Source organism: Diadema antillarum, unplaced genomic scaffold, assembly GCF_040938485.1.
Source record: "Diadema antillarum isolate AM-2024a unplaced genomic scaffold, OU_Dant_1.0 seq00000278_RagTag, whole genome shotgun sequence".
Lineage (NCBI taxonomy): Eukaryota > Metazoa > Echinodermata > Echinoidea > Diadematoida > Diadematidae > Diadema > Diadema antillarum.
In genome coordinates, this window is record NW_027271309.1 from 419,324 (window position 1) to 441,024 (window position 21,701).

Below are 21,701 nucleotides of genomic sequence, written 5' to 3' on the forward strand. Positions count from 1 at the left end.
TTTTATTTTTGTGCTAGTTTCTGGTTGCGCGAAAATTTTTACTTTTACAGTACTTTGGTGTTTTTTACAATTTTTTTTTAGTCATTTACCTTCTTGTGGCTTTTAATGGCAAAAAAAAAATGCAAAAGAATATCAGAGAAAACATTTGTAGTGGTCATTTTGGTAAGTTGTAAAATCATCTTGCCTTCCAAAGGTTTTACATTTCAGGGTCCTCCTTGTTCACACTTGTTACTTTTACATGCAGGAAAACATATTTGACTTATGTCTCTGCACATTTCCCTTTTGATGTACTTTGTTCATATCAATAATGTATGACAGTATATTTTTTTTAATGTTTAATACTTTTAAGACCAATACTTGACTACACACAAACATCCTCTCATTCTTCCTCATAACTCTACACACTATTCTTCTTTGCATCTGCTCTTCCCTTTTCTGATACCTCATATTTCTATTTCTGTCCAAATTTCATTAATTTTTTTCAACCTTCTCTCTTCCTTTTATTTCCTATATCATTTCTTCAATTTTTCCTTTTAATCATTTTCTCTATTACTTTTGCTCAGGTTCTTCCTTTAGATACCCTTCTCTCAAGAGCCTTAATCATTTTTTGACTACTCTTTAGAGAGTAGTTATATGAGCTAATGTGTTAGGGGGACATCTAATTGGGACGTGGTGCTTCATTACATGTTGAATCAACAGTCCTTGAAATAGCTCTCGCCAACTATAGCTCATCAAGCGTGATGTAAGCATAATCCATTATCTCTCCAACAAGAGTCTTGTACTATTACGTCTAGCTTAGATGATCAGCAAAGGAGTAATTAAGAAATAACGGATACATCTCTTCACATGTGTCACTCTTATCAGCAATGGACACCTCACTCAACAATTCTACACATTTCTTTCTCTCATCAAGAATGAGAGCTAACAACTGCGCATTCTTTTCATCCCCAGGAACGTCAAATGATGACTTAAATGGGACATCTTTCCTAATGAAGCCAAGATGGTAGTCTGAGACAGTGAGAGCCGGGCAAGCAGAATGATTAATTCTTAATGATCGCCCTTTTCGGAGGGGACCCTGGGATGCTTGCTTGTTTGATACTGGTGATAATTAACTCTCCTCATTCCAAACTCATTGCACTGAATCCCCCGTCTCCAATGACGACAATGTTCGCAGTGGCCGAGTAAACAGAAAAACAAGACCACGAGGAATGAAAGAAAAGCAGGGAGCGAGAATGTGACAGCACCGTTTATTCAGCTCGGGCCGTGTTGCCCCTCACGAGGAAGTCCCCGCGTCCTTAATGAGAATATAATGACAGACACCGCACCTGGGAATTAGGGCTCCTCAATGGGACGATAGTGACTTGCGGTTCTCTGCCGGCAGTAAGAATGTGACCATTAGGGCAAATGAAACATGAATGAAAGCTGATAACGGAGACATGTCCATTCATCTCAAGTCAATTACAGGGATTCCACTTGCGCATGTTCTAAAACAGGACTGCAGCATGGCGGGGGGTGGGGGGGGGGGGGGGGGACGGGAGTCACGTTTCACCTAAAAGCCCCTCGAAATGGACAAAGCTCGGATGATAAGTACTTCATCGGGTAGATATTCCATACACTTTGCTTCTTCTTCTTTTTGTCTGTGGTTGTCACTTTATCTGTCTTATCTATTCATTTAATTATCAGCAAACAGCACTTTTTCTTTCCTGGAATAGGATAGCACAGCTGAGATGGAATTGATACTGAACTAAGCATAACCTCTACTACACATACCCACCACTTGAGCAAATAATGGCCTACTACATCCACTATGACTAGAATGCCTGAACTTAAATGATGCATCTTAGTACGTTGCACAAAAGAGTATCTGTGCTCTCCTTCAGTTCAGAGAAGAGTAGTTAACGCCTACTCCGAACTTCCTAAAAGCAAATACAGCATGGACAATGGCAATTCTGCTCTTTCCTTTTTGGTACTGTTCGCCTCTTTACTTGGTGATCAAAAGTCCCATTAAATCAATTCTACTTTATTTGCATTTCACTGCGGCTGGAAAAAAAAGGCACAGAGGATGCAATGAATGGAATTGGGAAGGGTAGAGGGGACGATAGTGAGTGAGTCCTCGACTGGGCCAAAAGGAGACGACGATGATGATGATGATGAGGAGGAGGAGGAAGAGGAGGCATGGTCCTTACTCGAATGCTCAGAAGCGTGCCAGTTCGTGACGAGCATCCCAAAGTCCCGATGTGGTAATAAACAAAGGAGAGCTGACTTGCGAGTCAAGATGCATCGCGGACGGGGAGAGGGCGGCAGAGAGCGAGATGGAGAGGGGGGGAGTCCATTTGAATCTGAGCGAGGGCAGTGAGACGAGGCAATACCTCCCCCATCATTCAGCCTTGATTGCTAGGGTAAACACAATGTGAGACGGCAACATTCGTGCCCCCCTACTCGAAGGAGAAACGATAGAATAAATCAGCTGCCATGGTGTGTTTGAAGAAAGAGAAATGATGGTGAGGAGAGATGCGCCAAATGCGACGGAACTCACTTCTTTGGTCTCTCTCCCTCTCTGTCTCAAATATTTGCTGAAAAATTAAAGGAATGACATATTCCAAACCTGCAGAACCATCTGCTACAACCGCAATATCTCTTGGTTCTCACGCAGCTCCTACAAGGCAAATCTTATGTTGCAGGTACACGCTGAATTTCAGTAATAAAATCCTAAATATATCATGTTGCAGAAACTGCCCAAGCCTTCCTTCACATTACAGAACACACAACAAAATGTCACTGCACCATATGAAATAAAGACATAGGCTCACTGGCAATTGAACTGTATATGTTTTCTGTGCTTTCTCTCACTCTCACTGTAATGACATCAAAACAGAGATCTCACCACAAATGCTAGAAAAAATTTGAGGGTATTTCAAATGAGAAATATCGCAGATCTTTAATGACCCAAAAAAAACACCCATGGTGCCATAAGTCTTAGTGTCCCAAAGATTAGTGCGAGTATACCTTTAACATCCACCATCTGGCACTCTGACGTAAACCCGGGGATGGCGCGGGATCCCGGAAACCGATATCGTGCACTAAAAGATGTAATGCGATGGTATCTACGGCAACACACACATGAAAGCATGCGACCCAGACAAGACCGAACATTGGTAGCGAATCAAGACATTAACCGATGGCTCACTTGTTTTATGAAAAAAAAAAAAAAAAAGAAAGAGAGAGAGAGAGAAAAAAAAAAAAAAGAAGCCAAGTCATTGTTTGCACGTATGATCAATTTTCCTTGAAAGTGAGATTTTCATATCAGGCATCATCTAGCTTGGATGGATGGGTGAGGGGGCTGATTTTTCTCCTCATTATCTTTTCTTTGTTTCTGATCACATGAAATTTTCTCATTGTCACGGTAAGCCAGGCTAGACTCATTAGTAATACTGTCAACTCTGTGGTCAAGTGTGCTCACCATCCGATCTCTGCTTCATCTCACTCATGGAGATACGGGCATCTTAGGCTACCCGTACCAGGTGCCTTTTATAATGATTAGGCGTGCCTGGATTGTTCAAACATTGCTTTGTCATAAATCTTGGGTTTTGTTTTATTCCGTTGCAATCAGACAATCTCTGAGCCAGGAGTAACTGTACATAGAAAGAAAGCATTTATTCGGGTTCAGTATTTTCAGAGACACAAAAATAAATGACTTTATATGTTAGCTATCTGAATTGAGCAGGCACAACTTGGTGGGACAAAAGAAGGAGCAGAAACTTGAGCAATTCTTTGGCTAGATAAACATGGCTTAACCTGATATACTTTATGACATCATACAGACAAGGGATATTTGAAGTAATAATACACATTTTTTTTTTAAAAGAAGAAAAGGAGAGAGAAGACGTGGGAAAACTAGAAAGTATGAATGAAAAGAACATTTCATCAAACGTGGATAAAACAGAAAGATATAGGTCTGAGTGGATGAATAGAGGTTCATGAGATGATAAAAAAAAAAAAATGAAAGACTGGAAACATAAAGTAAGATTGTAACAAAGAAAGCGGGGAGGGGAAACAGACAGCAAGGAAAGGAAAGGGAGGAATTGAAACGTACTGTAATACTTCCAGAAAATATGGCATGGAGTGAGCTGTGATTCAATGCACCTGGGCCCTATGCAAACAGTCCAGTGAGACGTAAGGGACCATTCCCGGACTCACATGCACACACCTTCTTCAAATTTCACTGGAAGTTTTTCCCCTGCAGCAGGGAGTGTCCTCCTCACTCTCCCTTCTCGGCAATTCGGTGTGAAACAGCCTAATGCTGTAGATACAGGGCACTGCGGAGGGGCTAAATGTGTGTACTTAGCACATTGATGCTATAGCCCTGGTGTGGGGAAAAGGTGTGCTATTTTAAGGTGTTTGACCGGTAACACTTTTCACATACAGGCAGGTCTTCAGTGCTCTCGCAACAGCACTTGACAGAATACCAACGCGTGGATTAAAACAAGCTTTATCAGTACATTATACACATTATAATGTTTACTTCAGACTACATAACTCTGCAGTTTGAATTGATTTTATACAAAATGTGGTTGACTCAGAAATTCCCACAAATTATCTGAATAATTATCAGAGTGTTTGCAGGAGTTTTAAGTCTTCTAACAATTAACATTTCACTTGGGCATGTAGACTGCATTTAATTTCCAAAATGTCAGAGCTCAATGACATACAGGTTTGTATAGTGCTTATAATACCCCAATATTATATACCCCAATTTCCTCATTGTTCATTTAAAGAAGAAATAAATAGAATGTAAGATATCAGTAGCGGCAAGTTGTGACATTTGGACAGCTGCATTTATTTTTGTGTGTACATGCCTGCTTTAGTGGTCATTAAGCTGTAAGGGATTATACCTCAAATCCACTATTACCTTGGTTTGGTTTCAGTGTCTTGGTGCTCATTTTGTCCATTTCGATGACAAACTTCTGCTTAGCAGGCAGACATTTCTGATTAGTGATGTGCAATATTAAACCTGAGCGCCGTTTCATAAAATATGTTATCGGTGACAAGTTGTGATAGTTGTTAAAAGCTGCGGAAATCCTTCCATCTGATTGGCTGAGAGCAAATTTGTCAAGGAAATGTGGCAGTTGTCACTGACGGCAGGTTTTATGAAATGGGATCCTGGTTGTCACCCAATGCTGCGATAACATTGATTTCATCCTGGCATTATAAAGCTTCTATTATAGCGTTAGCCTCAGAGCCTGCTGGCTTGTGGGTTTACTAATACTAGCTGCATTCACACATTCAAAATAGCGGGATGACGATTGTGATCAAAACCTCAAGATTTTTTTGCAAGTGTTCACACGAATGGAGGGAGTAACAATTTGAAGACAGAATGCCTTTGAAAGACTTCGAAAGGAGGCATACAGGCACACATGTTCAGCTATAACGACTGGCCAAATCACATCTGTTTCAAACCAGCATAAGGTTTTATTCATGGCTTGGGAAGTTTTTATTGATGGACTTTGTGACATGCATACATGGCCAGAATAAAAATACTGGTCTGAGGATGACAGGTATTTTCTCACTGTCAGTATGCATGATTTATTAAATGACATGGGCATAGAACATTGAAACTGAGACTCAACACACGGCTCAATGTTTTTCTTCTTATTCTTCCTTCTTTATGGGTGTTGCTCAGGCATTTTCACTAGTGTCTGCATTGTTTCCGAGGCAACCTCACAATTTCATCAAGGATTAACGATGGTTCCAGCATAATTGTCATCAAATATTAACCAGGGATAATAACTGAACATCTTTGCCTCGATTTATTACGGCGTCTAACGTACCTCGACATCCACCCGTTTATGGCTATGGCAAGTCTGCAGTAAAAACGAAGGGTATCCCTTGGACGTGCAGACACGCCCCAGACTTTTACTACAACGTTAATTTATTACCTTCACATACGCGTTCAAGGGATCCAACAATTTTGACATGCCCACAACTCCATGACCGCAGAAGCGATGGAACAGAAAATCCAGCAAGATGCATGACTCCACATGCATCAAAAGTTATTGGAAATAGAGGGAAAGGTTTTATATTTGAATACTCCCAGGTACACACTAAAAATGATATCGTAATGATCACATTAATACAATTTCTTTTTTTTTTCATCAGCTCCTGTCGGAATTACATACATGTGCTATTCACTAATGATGAATTTACAGCACAGTGAGCAGAAGGCTTATACACAGTTGAATGATAGGAGTTCCTCATTACTAACTGAGGTATTGCTTTGTTCATTCTTCAATCTCTATTGCAAAGCTAGAAAAGAACTTCATTACTGGAAAGTTTTCGCAAACAAACCTCCTTCTATGGAGGTGAAAATAGTAAATGCTCCCAGGGCCTATGGCACACAAAGTAGCCACTGGCCATTTGATTAATAAGATTAAAACAACTATGAGGAAAGTGTATCAAAACCATGTAGCCACAAATAACCCCTTTCTGTCAACTTGTATGCCTTGCTGATACATCTCCCCACACAGGATGCATAACATTTTATACTAGTGTCAATGCAGTGAAAAAAAAAACAATCAAAAAATACCAGGCATCATTTGTAACATTCTCTCAAAGAGTTGTTTTTTCCCATCAGGAGCATTCATTTCATTTCAATCTGGCTTAAATAGTCCTCTACAAAGAAAACCTCAAGAACCCCATAAGAAACAGATGCAGACTTACAGCATCCCATCGGGCTGCGCTGGACGGGGTACAGCACAGACCCTAGGCGGTGGAAATCAGCCAGGATTCCTAAACAGCTATTGGGGGACTGTCCAGTGGGGACGGAATGAGATTACTTGCGGTTAAGTTGGAATCAATTCCTTTTACCCAGTGCACCCGCTTCCAATCAATTAGACATTTCTCTTCTATCAAGTGACATTTCCACGGGGTGCTGCCAGTCGACGAGCGTAAAGAGGCAGGTGATTCTTCTGCACACAGCACTACAGAAGTCGGGCGAACCTGGTAACCTCTGCTGCAGTTAGCTCACAAATGGAAGAATTCTCAATTCTGACGAGCTCTATCTTTCGATTTAAACACCTTTGAGAACTGACAAAAATCTGAAGCGACATGCCACAAGCTACACTCTAGTTGAAATCATATCAACAAGTTTGTTACCTTGATGTAATGCTGACACACAGGCCTGAATTCACAATTTATGCACTTTTCATCAAATCCATAGATTTGATTTAGTCCACGGACTAAAACAAGCATAAAATAGGTATACCTAAATATGCATGTGTCAGCACACATTCATTATTTGATATTTGCTGGTGTACACAGACAAAATTTGCACATTTCATGGCCTGACTTTAATCCACCTAAGTTGTAAATTTCAACCAAAGTGTTTAGGAGCATGGTTTGGCAGTTTTAGGATGAATAACAACAGGCGCATCATCTCATTTTGGGACAGAAGTAGTGTTAATTTGTCATTTTTGTCAACAATTTACTAGAGGTAATAGCCTGCAAGAATGGAAGATGGTGACAATTTGGTAGCCATTTCATTTATGCAAATTAGATGGTCTAGTACTAAGAGTTTCGCTTGGGAACCGTCTTTTTTTTTTAATTCAGTGTACTCAAATTATCCCCAATGGTGTGGTTCCCAACTTTTACTCTAAAATGCCTCTTACAGTCAAATTTTTCATAAATCCCACTAGACTATCATAGTTAATCCAATAACAAAGTTTCGTTCAATTTCATGGTTGTTTGCTGGGCTCTGTAGTTATCTCTTATAGCTTTTGCAAATCATAAACATAGTAGACAGGGGTCAGAGAAACAACTCCAAAATACATCAGGTCCTTCAGTTACCTTTGTGCCAAAATATAAAGACCCCCCCCCCCCCCCCACCCAAGAAGGGACAAAAATCAAAGATACCAAGCATCAGTCTTTACATCTCAATATAGCAAATAATGCTGAGGACAGTTTCTCTATTGTAAGTGTTGACAGTTCCATAGGGTTCGGTCAGTCAGAGAGCATCTAAACAGACAGTCTAATAATGATCTTTGGCAAAGGGGCGTGCATGACCGAGGAGTCAGCTCGCAAACTCGGATGACGCCAAACCATAAACCCCCAGTCATAGGGTCACGGGCTGGTCAGGAAGTCATCATACGCTCATAGAAAAGGTATGACTGAACAGGTGCACAGCTCTTTCGATTCTCAGAATAGTGGGCATCCACTTCCTCTTCACGGAAAGCTTGTGTTTACACTGGGAATAGTCATGTTTCCTAAAACACACCTATACTCATTTTTTTTTTCTTCTTTCCTTTTCATCTGGAAATGTAGACTTAGTCATGGATGTGTTCTAACTGTTCAAATCAGGAACTATTGTGACCCCTGCATGTTTCCACTGATCTGCTCTATGGTTTGATTCAGGAGGATATTACTGAGTCAATATTCCTTTCAATTCTGGCGATGGCATCATCGTCATCCATCCATGGGTGATGATTTTCATATTTTTTCCCCCCTTTTTTCTCACAGTCTTGACAGGTTCCAAGCCGGGAGTCAATATTGTGAAAGTCGACTGGAATGACAGGAGACACGGTGGCGTCTCGACACTTGTGGCATTCGTTTGATTAATGGATGACTTCGAATCATACCAGTCCCCTCCATGTAGGAAAATAGGAATCAGTGAAGATGGGTAATGGCTGAACAACTTCATGACCTGCCATCCACGAATCAGACATTCATACTTGTGAATGCCTTTGGCAGATTAAGCACAGAAAGTGGTCCTACTGTAATCAACCAGACGGGGAGACAGTTCATCTGTTGGGTCCAAGAGAAACCACTTGAATACTTTTGTATGATGTAGATATATCATCATCCTGGTATGGCCCATGAAATTCATGATAAATGTGTTTTAACACATCACAATCACCAAAACTTCACACACAAACAAAGAAAGAACTGGGCGGAAAAAGGCAAGCAAGCAATTCCTGAAATGATTTTGAGATGTATTTTTGGGTGCAGTTTCTTAATTCGAAGGTTTGTTATTCTGAAGGTCCATTAATCTGAAAATGAAATATGGTTTGTTATTCTAATGGTTCATTAATCCAAAAATGAAAAAAGGTTCATTAGTATGCACCTTCTTGACATTTTAGAACTAACAAACCCTATTTCATTTTCAGACTAACAAACCTTATTTCATCATTGGAACAATGAACATTCTGAATAACAGACTTTATTACATTTTTGGATTGATGAACCTAATTTCACTTTTGGAATCACGAACCTTTAGAATAATGGCACAAATGTTAAGATTAACGAACCCTTTTTAATTTTTGGATCAACAAACCTCTACCTGTACGAAGTTTGTGTGTTTAAGAATACTGAACCTTTGGAATAATGAACATCACCCAGAATTTTTCATTAACATTTCTATGTGATACAAAATTTCTATCCACAGCTGATATATTGTGTAAATAAGCAAATATTCTGTGCAAGATTCCTGACAAACTGAAGACAGAACAAAATGATGTTTTCTTCACACATATACTATATCTAGAATGAATGAAATATAAGATGTGTTGCATCACTAAACAGCTATTATCTTTGGGCTTCTGTATGGCTGACTTTGTGGGTTTGTTGGGGGGAATAAGTGAAAGAAAAGGAGGCTTCAAACCCTTTTGCTTGCCCAATTCAGGCAAGAATTTGTTATCACTGTTCAAAAACACTTGCCCGAATTCAATTTTCACTTGCCTCGGGCAATCGGGCAAGTGTTCCTGTAGCACCCTGCCATATACCCACTGAAAGATGCTCCTGTGCTCACTGCAGCCAGGGAGGGGTTGTCATTGTCTATCATGTTTTTTAAGCTAATGAGATTACATAGAAAACCTCACAACTGTAGTACTCATTTGTACAATGTCGACATTGGTTTCATGGATATCACAAAATGTCTTCACATTGAGTTCGAGGCATCTGTTTGGAAGAATGAACAAGTACCTATGTCACCAGGCCATAGCCAATTACCTCGTTACAGTATATCATATTTCTCAATAGTTAACACTCTCTGATAGTTCCTCCAAAGACTTTCCACAATACTACAATAAAACAAATCTGAATTCCTCTGCAACAATTTTCAAATCTATGTCCAAAGCTACCGACATCGTGGAAAATTATATCATTTTGTATGCACATACATGGTGTGCATTGCTGAATAGAAAGAAGTGTTTGTTTTCCTGGAATGGTCCTCATGTCTTTACTTTACAACTTCTCATTGTGGTGAAGATAAATTCAATCTTGACACCTCATTAATCTTTGTGTGTCACCAATTACTCCTGGTAATCTCATCAATGTCTATCTGAATGAAACTACATTTAAATGGCAACCATGTGTGAAAGCTGATGTCAAAGGTGGCAATGAGTAGTAAGACTGTGAATGGCAAAGTGCACAGGTAAGTGCACAAAATGGGATCTCTTGCATTTGACTCATTCCTTCTCAAGTTGCTGATAAATGAGCTCAAAGTGAATATTTCCTTGTCCTCGTTACCGCGCAAACAGAATCAGCTTCTTGCCCCCTGGCAGATTAATTATGGCGCATCTTTCATCTCGGCAGCATGGCCACCTCAGCCTAACATCAGGGCACTGGCCTGGGAAGGTATACCAATCGACAAATGAAGAGAATCACAACCAAGATTTGAGCTGTTCGGCTCTCCCCACACACCAGGGCAGAGCGGGGGTAGAGGCAGCAGGTGAAATAGAGTGACCATGCACGCACACGCACGCAGGGCATGCATAATCCAGGGGTTTACATTTGTGCACAACGTTTCATGTGATGAATAATCAATTGGATTATGTATGCTCAACAAACTTCAAAATTGCATCAAAGTTGAGGGTGGTGGTGCAGGCGATAGATAGGGGAGAAGTGGTAGATTTAGGGGAGAGGCAGGGATGGGGAAGGGGTGGTCGGGGAAAACGATAGATAATTCTCAAAATTTGCCAGTGCACAGGTGTGTGTCAGAAGAATCTCAATGATATATTCTTTATAGAATAAAAGGAAAAGACACCTGAAAATCAGATTCATCACTCCTTGATATGCTGATCAGTTAGACCAAACAGGAGAGGGGGTGGCGACAGAAACAAGAGAAAGTTAACTCCACTCTCCTCTCATAACAACGATGGAAGCCAAGTGTGAGGTGGGGCCCAGGAGCGGTGAATGAAAATTTGCATACTGGTGAAAGGTGATTTAACACTAATCACACCATAAGACACTATCAACCATAATACGGATGACTCAGCGTACGGCTGTCAAAATGCAGACAGCACGGACTACCTGTGGGTGAGCATTAAGAGAGGGGGGGGGGGGAATTGATGCCGCGTGAAACACCCTATTACAGTGAAGGGTGAGAGGGAGGCTGGAAGAAAGAGAGAGGAGAGAGATGGACGAAATATCCCCAGGGTAGCGGGGGTCGGAGATGTATGCAGTTGGGAGTCTATCTACTCATTTAGGCTGAGGGCGCTGGAAACTGGAAGAAACCAGGAGGAGTTTCTTCTGAATTTCCATTTTCCTCCCAGCATTGACCACACATTAAAGTCTTTGCTTTCTCCCCAGCCTTCTCGAAGGAAAGTGACTGACTCTGACGCAGCTCTCTTTATACTGTGCATTTTGGTCAGTTTGTATCAAGCTATAGTGATGAATCAAATTCAACGAGATTTCACAGAGAGAGCCTCTGTAAGTATATGTCAATCCAGCAATTAGAGGTCAAATTTTTAAAGACTCTGGTTCTGTTTCAATTGAAGCTTTGAACTTCAGTCTGCGGCGGCAAACTTACACATACCACAAATGAGAGTATAATGTTTCCAAGCAAGTTTTCTTGATAGTTACCAAGCTGGCATTACTCCTTCTAAAACTCTCAACATTGCATCATAGCCACTCCTAACCAGAGGAGCATATCAGCTCCAGAAAAGAAAAAGAAAAGGGATAAAGAATTCTCAAGGATGATGACACAATTGTTACAGGCACTGAAGAAAAGCTTAAAACATCACATCTTCGCAATCAGACTATAACGAGACAATCCCTGCAGAGACAAAGGAAGTGAAATGAAGCTTGACAGTAACCATACTGAGTGTATGATATTGCATCTCTTGTTCTCACACTTTCGTGGTCATTGACAAAAAGTCCCAAACTACACTTCAATTGTCAACCGCTGCATCTCTCATTAAGTCCGGCCAAGAATATCTGATGTGGCCGTTTTTCCTACATCTGGCCCTTGAAATGCAATGCTTGCCAAGGCCACCAGGCTCTAAGCCGGCATCTGCCCACAAAATTAGCAGCCACATCGCGTGGTTTTGCTTGGCCGGCTTTGCCGTGGGAAAGCCGTCTTCGATACACTTGAACCAATTTTCTGCTTCTTTCACCTTGATTTCAGACTTGGGGTAAAATCTGCCTTGGTTTCATGCTCTAACCCCCCCCCCCCCCCCATCCTTTCTCCCAATTCATTTCTGTCATGGAAGACACACGGAGAGAACAAATTACAGCCACTCCCCACAAAGTTGTGGCACAATTGCGATGGTGGTGTCAAGCCTTTAATCATATGCAGTGAGTCACTCCCTACCATCTGAATCCCAGACAAGGTAGGAGATGGCTCTCCCTCCTTCAGACATGCAAACTAGGTACTCCCCTCATCCAGCCTACCACCAATCACCAACTCTACCCTGCTCTAATTTGGTATACCCATCTTTACTCTCAATTCCTGCTTCTTTTTTTTTCCTACACCGCACACAATCACTCATGTCTCAAGCTTTTTGCTCTCTTTCCTCTCTTTTTACTGAAGCTTCAGATACTGTGGGGCAGCCCAATTTTCCCAGGAGAATGCTTCCAATAGTAGGTATACAGGAACACATGCATTATTTGCCCCAGATAAGACAAGACAGGCAAGATAGAGCTTACAATAAGATGAGTGCTTTGCATTACCATTCATCTCACATCTTGATCATCATCGCTCCAAATCGTTACCCTGCAAGCTCTCTTGCCGTCCTGTCTGCCGAGTTTGCTCAAAGAAAATTGAGTTTGATGCCTAAAATGTGGAATAACAGATACTGACAAATGCGTGTGCCTCATTTGCAACATCCAACTTAAATCATGCGACTTGTGCCCCTTCCCACTGTTTGCATAGACACTTTTGGAGCACCCACGCACACCCACACAGACCTACCTGCACACACGCACAATTAACATGCAAAATTGGCATGCAAAATGGGAAGAATGAGCCTAAATTACTTTCTAATCAATCATCAACAACAAATGTGTCTAAAAGAGACAGGCAAGTTCGGCATTGCACAATTCCTCATATATCGTCTCCTACCATTCAGGTAAGCCTGGCTTTTGTTTTGTTTGTCTACCTTCCTAGTTTAATAGGTATCGTAATTTGCATATTATAAGGGAAACGTAGAACACCCACGCCATGATTCCACAGGCCGGGCAGTGCCTGAAGACTTTCATTTTCATTGGGGTCCTTTCATCAAAGAGACACTCCCGCTAGATAGCGGCCAATGCTCTGATAATTAAAACCGTCAGATGAAAACTAGTAACGTCCAAGTCCGGTGTGCAAAATAAAGCACTCCATAGTCTTGCAGCCCTGGGAGATGGAAAGGTCAGACCTACGCCTGCCATTCATTAAGAACTCACGGAAATGTAGGCTTGCTTCTACACATGCAGACTTCTAATTGTGCAGTATCTTATATTATGCTTTGAAGTGTATTAAAAAAAAAAATCATGTCATTTCAGTCTTATTCATCGAAGACAATGGACTGTTATACAACATGACCCTACCTAGATTTAAGCACTCTCTACCAGTGCAACATCAATGTAAACACTGCTGATTGGTAAAAAATCCTACATGGTCAATTCCTATTTAAAACATTTTGATTATGCAACTTGCTTTAATGCACATCATCCATTTGTTTGAAGCCTATCGAATTAAAAAATCAAAAAAATTGCTCAAGTTTAACAGTCATTTGCCCACTCACAAAGCACATTACCTTTGCATGTTCATGAAAAACAAAACACACACGCACACACACACATACACACACACACACACACAAAATCCAACAACCTATAACATTACTCTGCACAAGTGTTGGCGATCATACGAGTGAGAGGTATAGACCAAGAGATGACCGAAAAGCGTAAGTCATGAACACCATATCACGAAACAAAAGACACTGCTTAAAGTTACAGAAATTGCACCAATAAAACGTCACAGGTAAGTACCATTATTGTGCCTGTTTGTGCAATATTAGACCCTCCATAATATTTTCCTGCTAAAATGAAAACTTTTACAGTATCCATAAACATGTCACTTCTCTCAGTCGCTGTGGAATTGATGACAAGTCGTTAATTACCAGCCGGTTAATGATGAACTGAACAAAACTTACAGGTATCCCATCCCCCCCCCCCCTTGTATTTCACAAAGGATATTCAGTGTTGAGTTGGGTAGTGATATTCATTACTTAACATTCACACAAAAGGTGAGCAACCAGCGGAAGCTGCTTCTTCACACTTTAGTTCAAATCAACTATCTACATACTAAACCTGCAGGCTAAGCATTTGAATTTCAAAATATATCACTGTTTTCAAGAGATCATATAAGATGTGCCATCCTCACTGAAACAATGACTCATCAAAAGCAGCAGGTCAGTGGGATAGGCAAAGATCCAGGTTCTTTGATTAGAAAATAACAAATAAGTAAATAGTAATGCGTGTACTTGCAAAAAACTGTGAAGCAAGAGACAAGCAGATCATGACATACTGTAAAACTACAAACATTGGTAGCATAATTTGTTTTGTTTTGTTTTGTTTTTTTTGCGAATTGAAGCCGTCGGCCTTTTTCACGGTATGAAACCTTCGCGCATTGGTGACTGGCATTCAATGCTTAGTGTATAGACAGCAACTTTCACATGCATTTTAATTTTGCAAATCTGGGTGTCTCACAGTAATTTGCAAAAATTTCATGCACGTGAACATTTCTGGTTTTATAGAAATATTAAATCGACACCATAAAATATCGCTACAAGTAAGAAAGCGAAAAAGGGGCATATTTGTTCAAGAGGCTACTGTAAAGCACAATATTTTCGCCGCATGAAATTTTCACGAATTGGAGCCAACGGCCTTTTACGCGGCATGAAATTTTCGTGAGTTGCCTCTAACATTTAATGCATATAGTGTAGACAAGAACTTTCATGTGCATTTCAATTTCGCGAATCTTGGCTCTCGCGAAATTCACGAAATTAAAATGCATGCGAACATTCCTCGTTTTACAGTATTCGACAAAAAAATACCCTAATCTTCCCAGAAAAAAAGAAAAGGAATATTGCATTCTGATTCATTCTGCTCAGCCAACCTGCTGGTAACTTCTGAATGGAAGTTTGCCACGTTAAGTCTTGCAACTTCGACACTTTTGGGTGTGCTAAAAATCTCAAGAACGTACTGATGAGCAGTTCAACCTCTGCCATTAACCATGTGCAAAAAAAAAGATAAAATGTCCAAATGAGAACCAATGAGAACCAATTTACTAAAGAACTGTAGTGTAGAAGATTTGAGGATCATTTTCAGTCCTGAAAGTGGTACTTGGTATTAATCATAGAGTGTAAATCATTCCATTACATAAAAGTTGGATGAAAGGAGCATAACAATAAAGGCAAATACCTTTCTAATAACTTTTACACAATTTGACCTAGTTCAAATATCTTTATATTGACAAAATCAACCAGAAAGAAAAATACCTATTACCACCTGGTACAGAACACAAAGAAATTACTGAAATTTTCTCATACATATATTTTTCACATTGATTCTTTGTATTGGGGAAAAAAAATCTTTGATAAGTCCATTGTTCTATCATCTAAACCACAAATTGATTTTGCTTTGTGTGAATATTTGCCAATTTTTTTCTTCCACATAAAGTGTCAAGGGTGGGAATCACCCTCTGTACAGATCAGCCAGGTTTTCTCATGCTCATACAAAATAAACTATGAAGCTACACTGTATACTATTACAAAAAAAACAACACATAATAAAACTGCCAATATGAGAAAAAAAAATCAAAACTGAAACCTGAACTGATACTTTCTCGTAATACCTTGAAGTAGTCTTTACATAACCCACATGAAGCAGGTAAGACAAATATCAAGGTTGCATTATCAATGAGGCCCCGCTCTATATGAACAGTACTGTGTACGCCAAATACTTCGCGAGGTTATTATTTCCTCAAATTTCGCAAGTCAGGTGCCATTCACGAAATTGAAGACACACGAAAGTATTGACTCTGATCACGCTATGAATGTGACGCACGCATATACATTTCTCCGTTCAGTACAGGACTCCACGATCGCCAATTTAACCACTCGCAAAATCATCGGGAAGTTCCAATTCGTGAAAATTTAGACTCGCTAAATATATGGCGTATACAGTATGTTGCTCAATACTGGGCTAAAAAGAGTTCTCATCCTGCTCTCTCCAACAGGGCTATTAACCTCACTGATTGATATATATATATGCACACTCATACAGATTGAGCAATCTTTGGTTTGATGCGCATATGCAGGCAGTTTGTGATAGAAAGAGTCACTTCATGTCCTCACTTTCAACTTAGATATAATGCCTGCTAATATTAAAAACTGTAGTCAAAGCAGGAAAAAGTGAGAGATGTCACAAAAATGGCTTCTTATATAGTGATATAGTACTCTTTACTTTTACTGCATAGGTCAGAGAAAACAGATTTTATTGAATTAATCTCATCTATTTCCATTTTCTTTCAAACTGTTTCATTTGGTACATCCATGCAAGTATATGACATATCACAACGGAACTGGGACTTTGAAGTGGACCTTAGCAGGCACGAGTAATATACATGTGTAAAAGAACCTGACTTTATCATGCAAACTCGAAAACAGAAAATCCTCTGAAATACCTAATTTCATGTAGGGGGAGAAATAAAGGGGCATGTGAGATCACTTATCATTGTACAAGCTAAACATTTTCACGAGTTTTTATTTTTGCAAATTTTGCGAGTCAGGTGCTATGCAGAAATGTGTATAGACATGCATAAAATATTAATTCTAGTCCTGACATGAATGTAAAACCCATGTACATTTCTCGGTTTATTGCTGTAATCCACAATCGCCAATTTAACCACTCGCAAAATTGTCGGGAAGTCCCGACTTGCAAAAAATTAGACTCGCTAAATACATGGCTTACTTGGTAAACAGTATTGTACTGCTACAGTGGGATACATAAGGCCATTGTAATTTCTTTCTGTACACAACTAAAGTCTACCCCTTGACATTTGTAAACCTGGCATGGGAAAATTTAGAAATAAAATACATTTCATTTCTTTTTATTGTTGTAGTTCACTCAACAAACATATCAGACATCTGTACTTATCTATTCAAGTTTCAGTGTCTGGGAAGTGCTGGCATCGGCTACTTTTGAAGTCAAACACCCAACATATTCCCATGTCCACAAAGTTGACATAATAAAAAATCATTGATTAACAGTGTCTCAATACTGCACAAAAGAATTCCACAACTTAATTCTCCACAAAGAATTAAATAAATGCCCAGACAATGAGAAATCTATTATACTGATCAAATCATCATTAGGTCAGATACTATCTATGGTGCCGTTACTATCTATGGTGTTGTTATCTACCAAATGATAAATGTCACAGACTGCAGTAATATCACAGTTAGCATCATCAATATTATCTTCTTTCATGATGGTGCAAGAATTCCCATCAAAAAAAGAGAAAAAAGTCAACTCTCTCATAAATTGGAGCTGGTGAGGCCTTACGGCACAGGTACTGGATGAAACATAACAGTGTTGCTTCAGTTGCTGTGGAAAATCCCTTTAATGGTATTCGAAGATAACACCCTTCACTCTTCGCACACAAACACACACATTCATATACACACACACAAACAAAAATGATAAAGAGTAACAAATATTGAGAATTATCACTTTATCTGAAGTGCATGGTTGCACACTGATGTCTATATTTAGTCTGGTTACTCGTTCACTTCTTGTTTCAACAAGATATAAAGAGAGAGCATGCACACATGATACTTTTATGTATCATCCAATCATTTCAAGTTAGTTCACTTCAAGTTAGAGTAGCACAGATGCATGCTATCTACAAAATGACACAATCGTCAATCTCTTCTACTTTATATTTCTGTAGAAATCGGTGCTTTTTCAAAACTGACATACTGTGGTGAAATGACTGATTTTTCTCTTCGGAAAAACTACCCCAATAAATCTCATTGTGAAGAAGCTCATCACAGTTTACAGAAAAAAAAACAACAACAAGTGGAACACAACACAGTTTTGAGAAACTCTCTTATAAAACAAGAATCTCCGATAATCTATACATCTGCAACAATGATGTATGAGAAAAAGCTGCCAAATTCAAATTCACAGCAAATTGTTTTCAGAATCCATTTCTGGTTTGTTTTTTGTTTTGTTGTGTTTGTTTTTTTAAAGGGAGGACATTTTTTCCTGATGTAAATGGGTGCCCATTACAGGCACTCAAACTAATGATTTCTAATCTTCACACACAAAAAAACTGTGAATACGAAACACATGAGGGTGCATGGTGGGGGGGCGAGCAGCATTTACGAGGAAAAAAATGCTTCACTTGCAAAGACTGGGCAACCATCAGGGTTCCACTTTCCTCTTTCTCCTCCTGCATGATACCAGTCGATTCCTGCTGATGCCGGTTTGGTCAGAAGTCAAGAGAAGCAGAGCAATCGAACTAACGACATCACACTTTAAACTATCCCAACTCTCTTCTTGCGCGGCCCGCTCATCTTGGGCACATGCCAAGTTCCAATTAGGCCTGTCTGAAGTCAGACTGGAGGGGGCGCTATGCAGGGGTAGACGGCGGAGGGAGCGAGCGGGGAACCTGACAATGATTATCTCCTGCATCATGTCACGGATCCCTGTAACTTTATATCTGGAGTAGAAGTGAGCTGATGCCGTGCCAAGATAAATGCGAGGGGTCGAGGAAGATGAAGAGGATGGGAAGGAGGAGGCAGAGTTAATGATGTCGTGGTGTGGAGTTTCTGACCTAGCTGTAACCCCAGACTCGCTTCCTGTATACAGTTTGAACAAAGATTGACCCCCGATTCCCAACGGCCATCTTTAGGCAATTGCCCGAGGGGGTGGAGGGAAGGTATGGGGTAATCAGCTAGTTTGCTCTGATAAACAATCATTATTCTATCTTCTGTAATGGACAATTACTGGGAGAAGAACTTCTACAGCAAAGTAAAAACTGGATCCATTCGTACTAATTTGTGGAATTCATACTTTGTCAACAGTCTAACCAAAAATAATTTGCAAACAGCTATATACTGAACTGCCAAAGATCTTTGCAAATATTCACCATGCAAACAAATAACTATTTGCTCATGATCAAACTAGCTAAACATAAAGATTCAATCCAGCAAACTCCAGAAGCAGATAAAACTCAATTTTTGTGACAATTCATCAAATATACTGCAAAGTGATTTAATCTACACTGCAAGTACCATAGTCTAATAAAGAATAAGAAGAAATATGATATCAATTCAGTTTAGAGCAAGAAGAAAAAGAGTGCATACAATCAAGTCATGCAGGTCTAACTTACACAGTAGACTTTCATATCACAATACCTTGGCTGAAATTAAGGACGGCTACAGAAAGCCACGAAAATTGGGGAAGGGGACAGGAATGGAACACATTTTAAAACTATGTTGATGTACAGCAGTCATCTTGTCAGGCAGGAATGCTGCTGTGACAAGAAAAGGGAGGAAGATGAAAAGGTGCAGGGAGTAACGTAAAGGGGGAGGGGCATGCATGAAAACATCAAAGAATCTAATCTTTTACATTACAAAATGGAAGTCTCTGAATTCATACATTACTTTTCTTATCTATAAAACCATTTTTCTACTCGTGTCTGACCTCTCACGACTCATCAATTCTTGGACCCATTTTTCGGCATACTAATTCAAGTCCAACAAATGGCATCATGAAATGAATTCATTTAATTACCAAAAGAGTTATCCAACACCTTTGCAAAGACAACAGTTGTCTGCTCTCAGCCTTCAATTGCATTTGGCCGTCTTGCTAGCTCACACAATCCTCCCCCCACCCCTACTTCGTTTCTTCTCTCCCCCACCCCCCTCCCCATTAGACTCCACGGACCTTCATCCATCGGCAATGGGGACGCTTGTCAGACATTATCTCTCTTTTCCATCTCGAAAAACTCTTGGAATTCCCAACGGCCGCTCCGGATGCCTCCTCAAAGCGTAATTTACTGCCAGGAAAGAGACCCTGGCGGGTTGAGTGCCGTAGATTCCCATCACATTCGCTGGTGTCATCTGTTCTGGCTGTCAAACTCGCCAAGGAGGAGGTGGGGGGACGGGACGGAGTTGGGCAAGGTCTGTATGGGAAGCTCACTGGGCGGGGACGCAGGAACACTGGTGCCAACAAATTTGTCACTAAGTCATTAACTCGCATGATATCCAATATCTGTGAACCTCAGCTAGTATTATGATGAAAAATTCAACAGCTGACGCGGTTTGGAATCTAACATCCATGTGGCTCAGAGTTTAACTGCATTGGATTTCAAAATCTACGACTAGTTCAGAACGTTCACATCTAAATATGATGTTAGCAGAGAGCACTCCCAATTTCTGCTTTGTTTGGTAATTTCTACAGCTGTTTTGAATTTATCTACAGAAAAACAAAACTTGTGACATTGCAAACTAGAAAAAGAATGCATAGTAAATCTTACAAATACACGGTCCCGATTTCAATAATAACCTCATTACATGCACGACAAAAAATAATATGATGCAACAAATACATTATATACAATGTAACTTCATCCATGCAGGCCTTCATGTCACATCTGTCATTGTTAGTATTCTTCGGGGTACTGTGTACGCTGAATATTTTTCGTGATTTTTTATTTTTCGCGAATTTTGCGAGTCGGGTGCTATTTGCGAATCTAAAAATGCACAAAATTTTAACTCTGATCCCGACCTGAATGTGACGTGCGTGCATGCATTTCTCCATTCAATATTGTGCTCCACATTCGCAAATTTAACCATTCGCGAAACTGTTGCAAAGTCCCGATTCACAAAAATTTAGACTCACTAAATATATGGCGAATAGAGTATACACGTTATTTCCACATCAGCTTTAATGAATAAATGAAGGAGTGTCTCTAACAAATCATAGAGACACCTTACATCTTACCTTTAAACATTAAGTCTGAAAAAAAAAAAAAACTGTGTAAGTGGTTTCTTTCGCGGTGGTTTTATTTTCGCGCTTTTCGCGCTTTGAGGTTGAACCGCGAATTTAACATCACGCGAAAATGTTTTGAACTCATGGCTTGTTACAACGCTATCATTACCGACCGCGAATTTAAACACACGCGAAAAAGTCGGCACCAATGGAAACCGCGAAAGTTTCTGTACGCGAAAGAAACCACTTTTACAGTAGAAGGAGAAAGACCCATAGAGAGAGAGAGAGAGAGAGAGAGAAATCTACCCCACCTAAAATCCCCACATCACACCACAGACAATATTTCCCTTCTGAGATATAATTAGGGCATCTGGTAGGGATGACGGGGAGATATCGCTCTCAATGGTCTCTACGGAAGGCGGACGATAGCTCAGTCAGAG

At 40.0% G+C, this 21,701-nt stretch overlaps 1 protein-coding gene across 1 annotated transcript in view; it reads right to left on the bottom strand.

Moving 5' to 3' along the window:
- The window catches only part of LOC139729977 (chromatin-remodeling ATPase INO80-like), a 141,344-nt gene that overhangs the window by 44,853 nt on the left and 74,790 nt on the right, over positions 1-21,701 (bottom strand). The gene's annotated exons all lie outside the window — the stretch shown is intronic.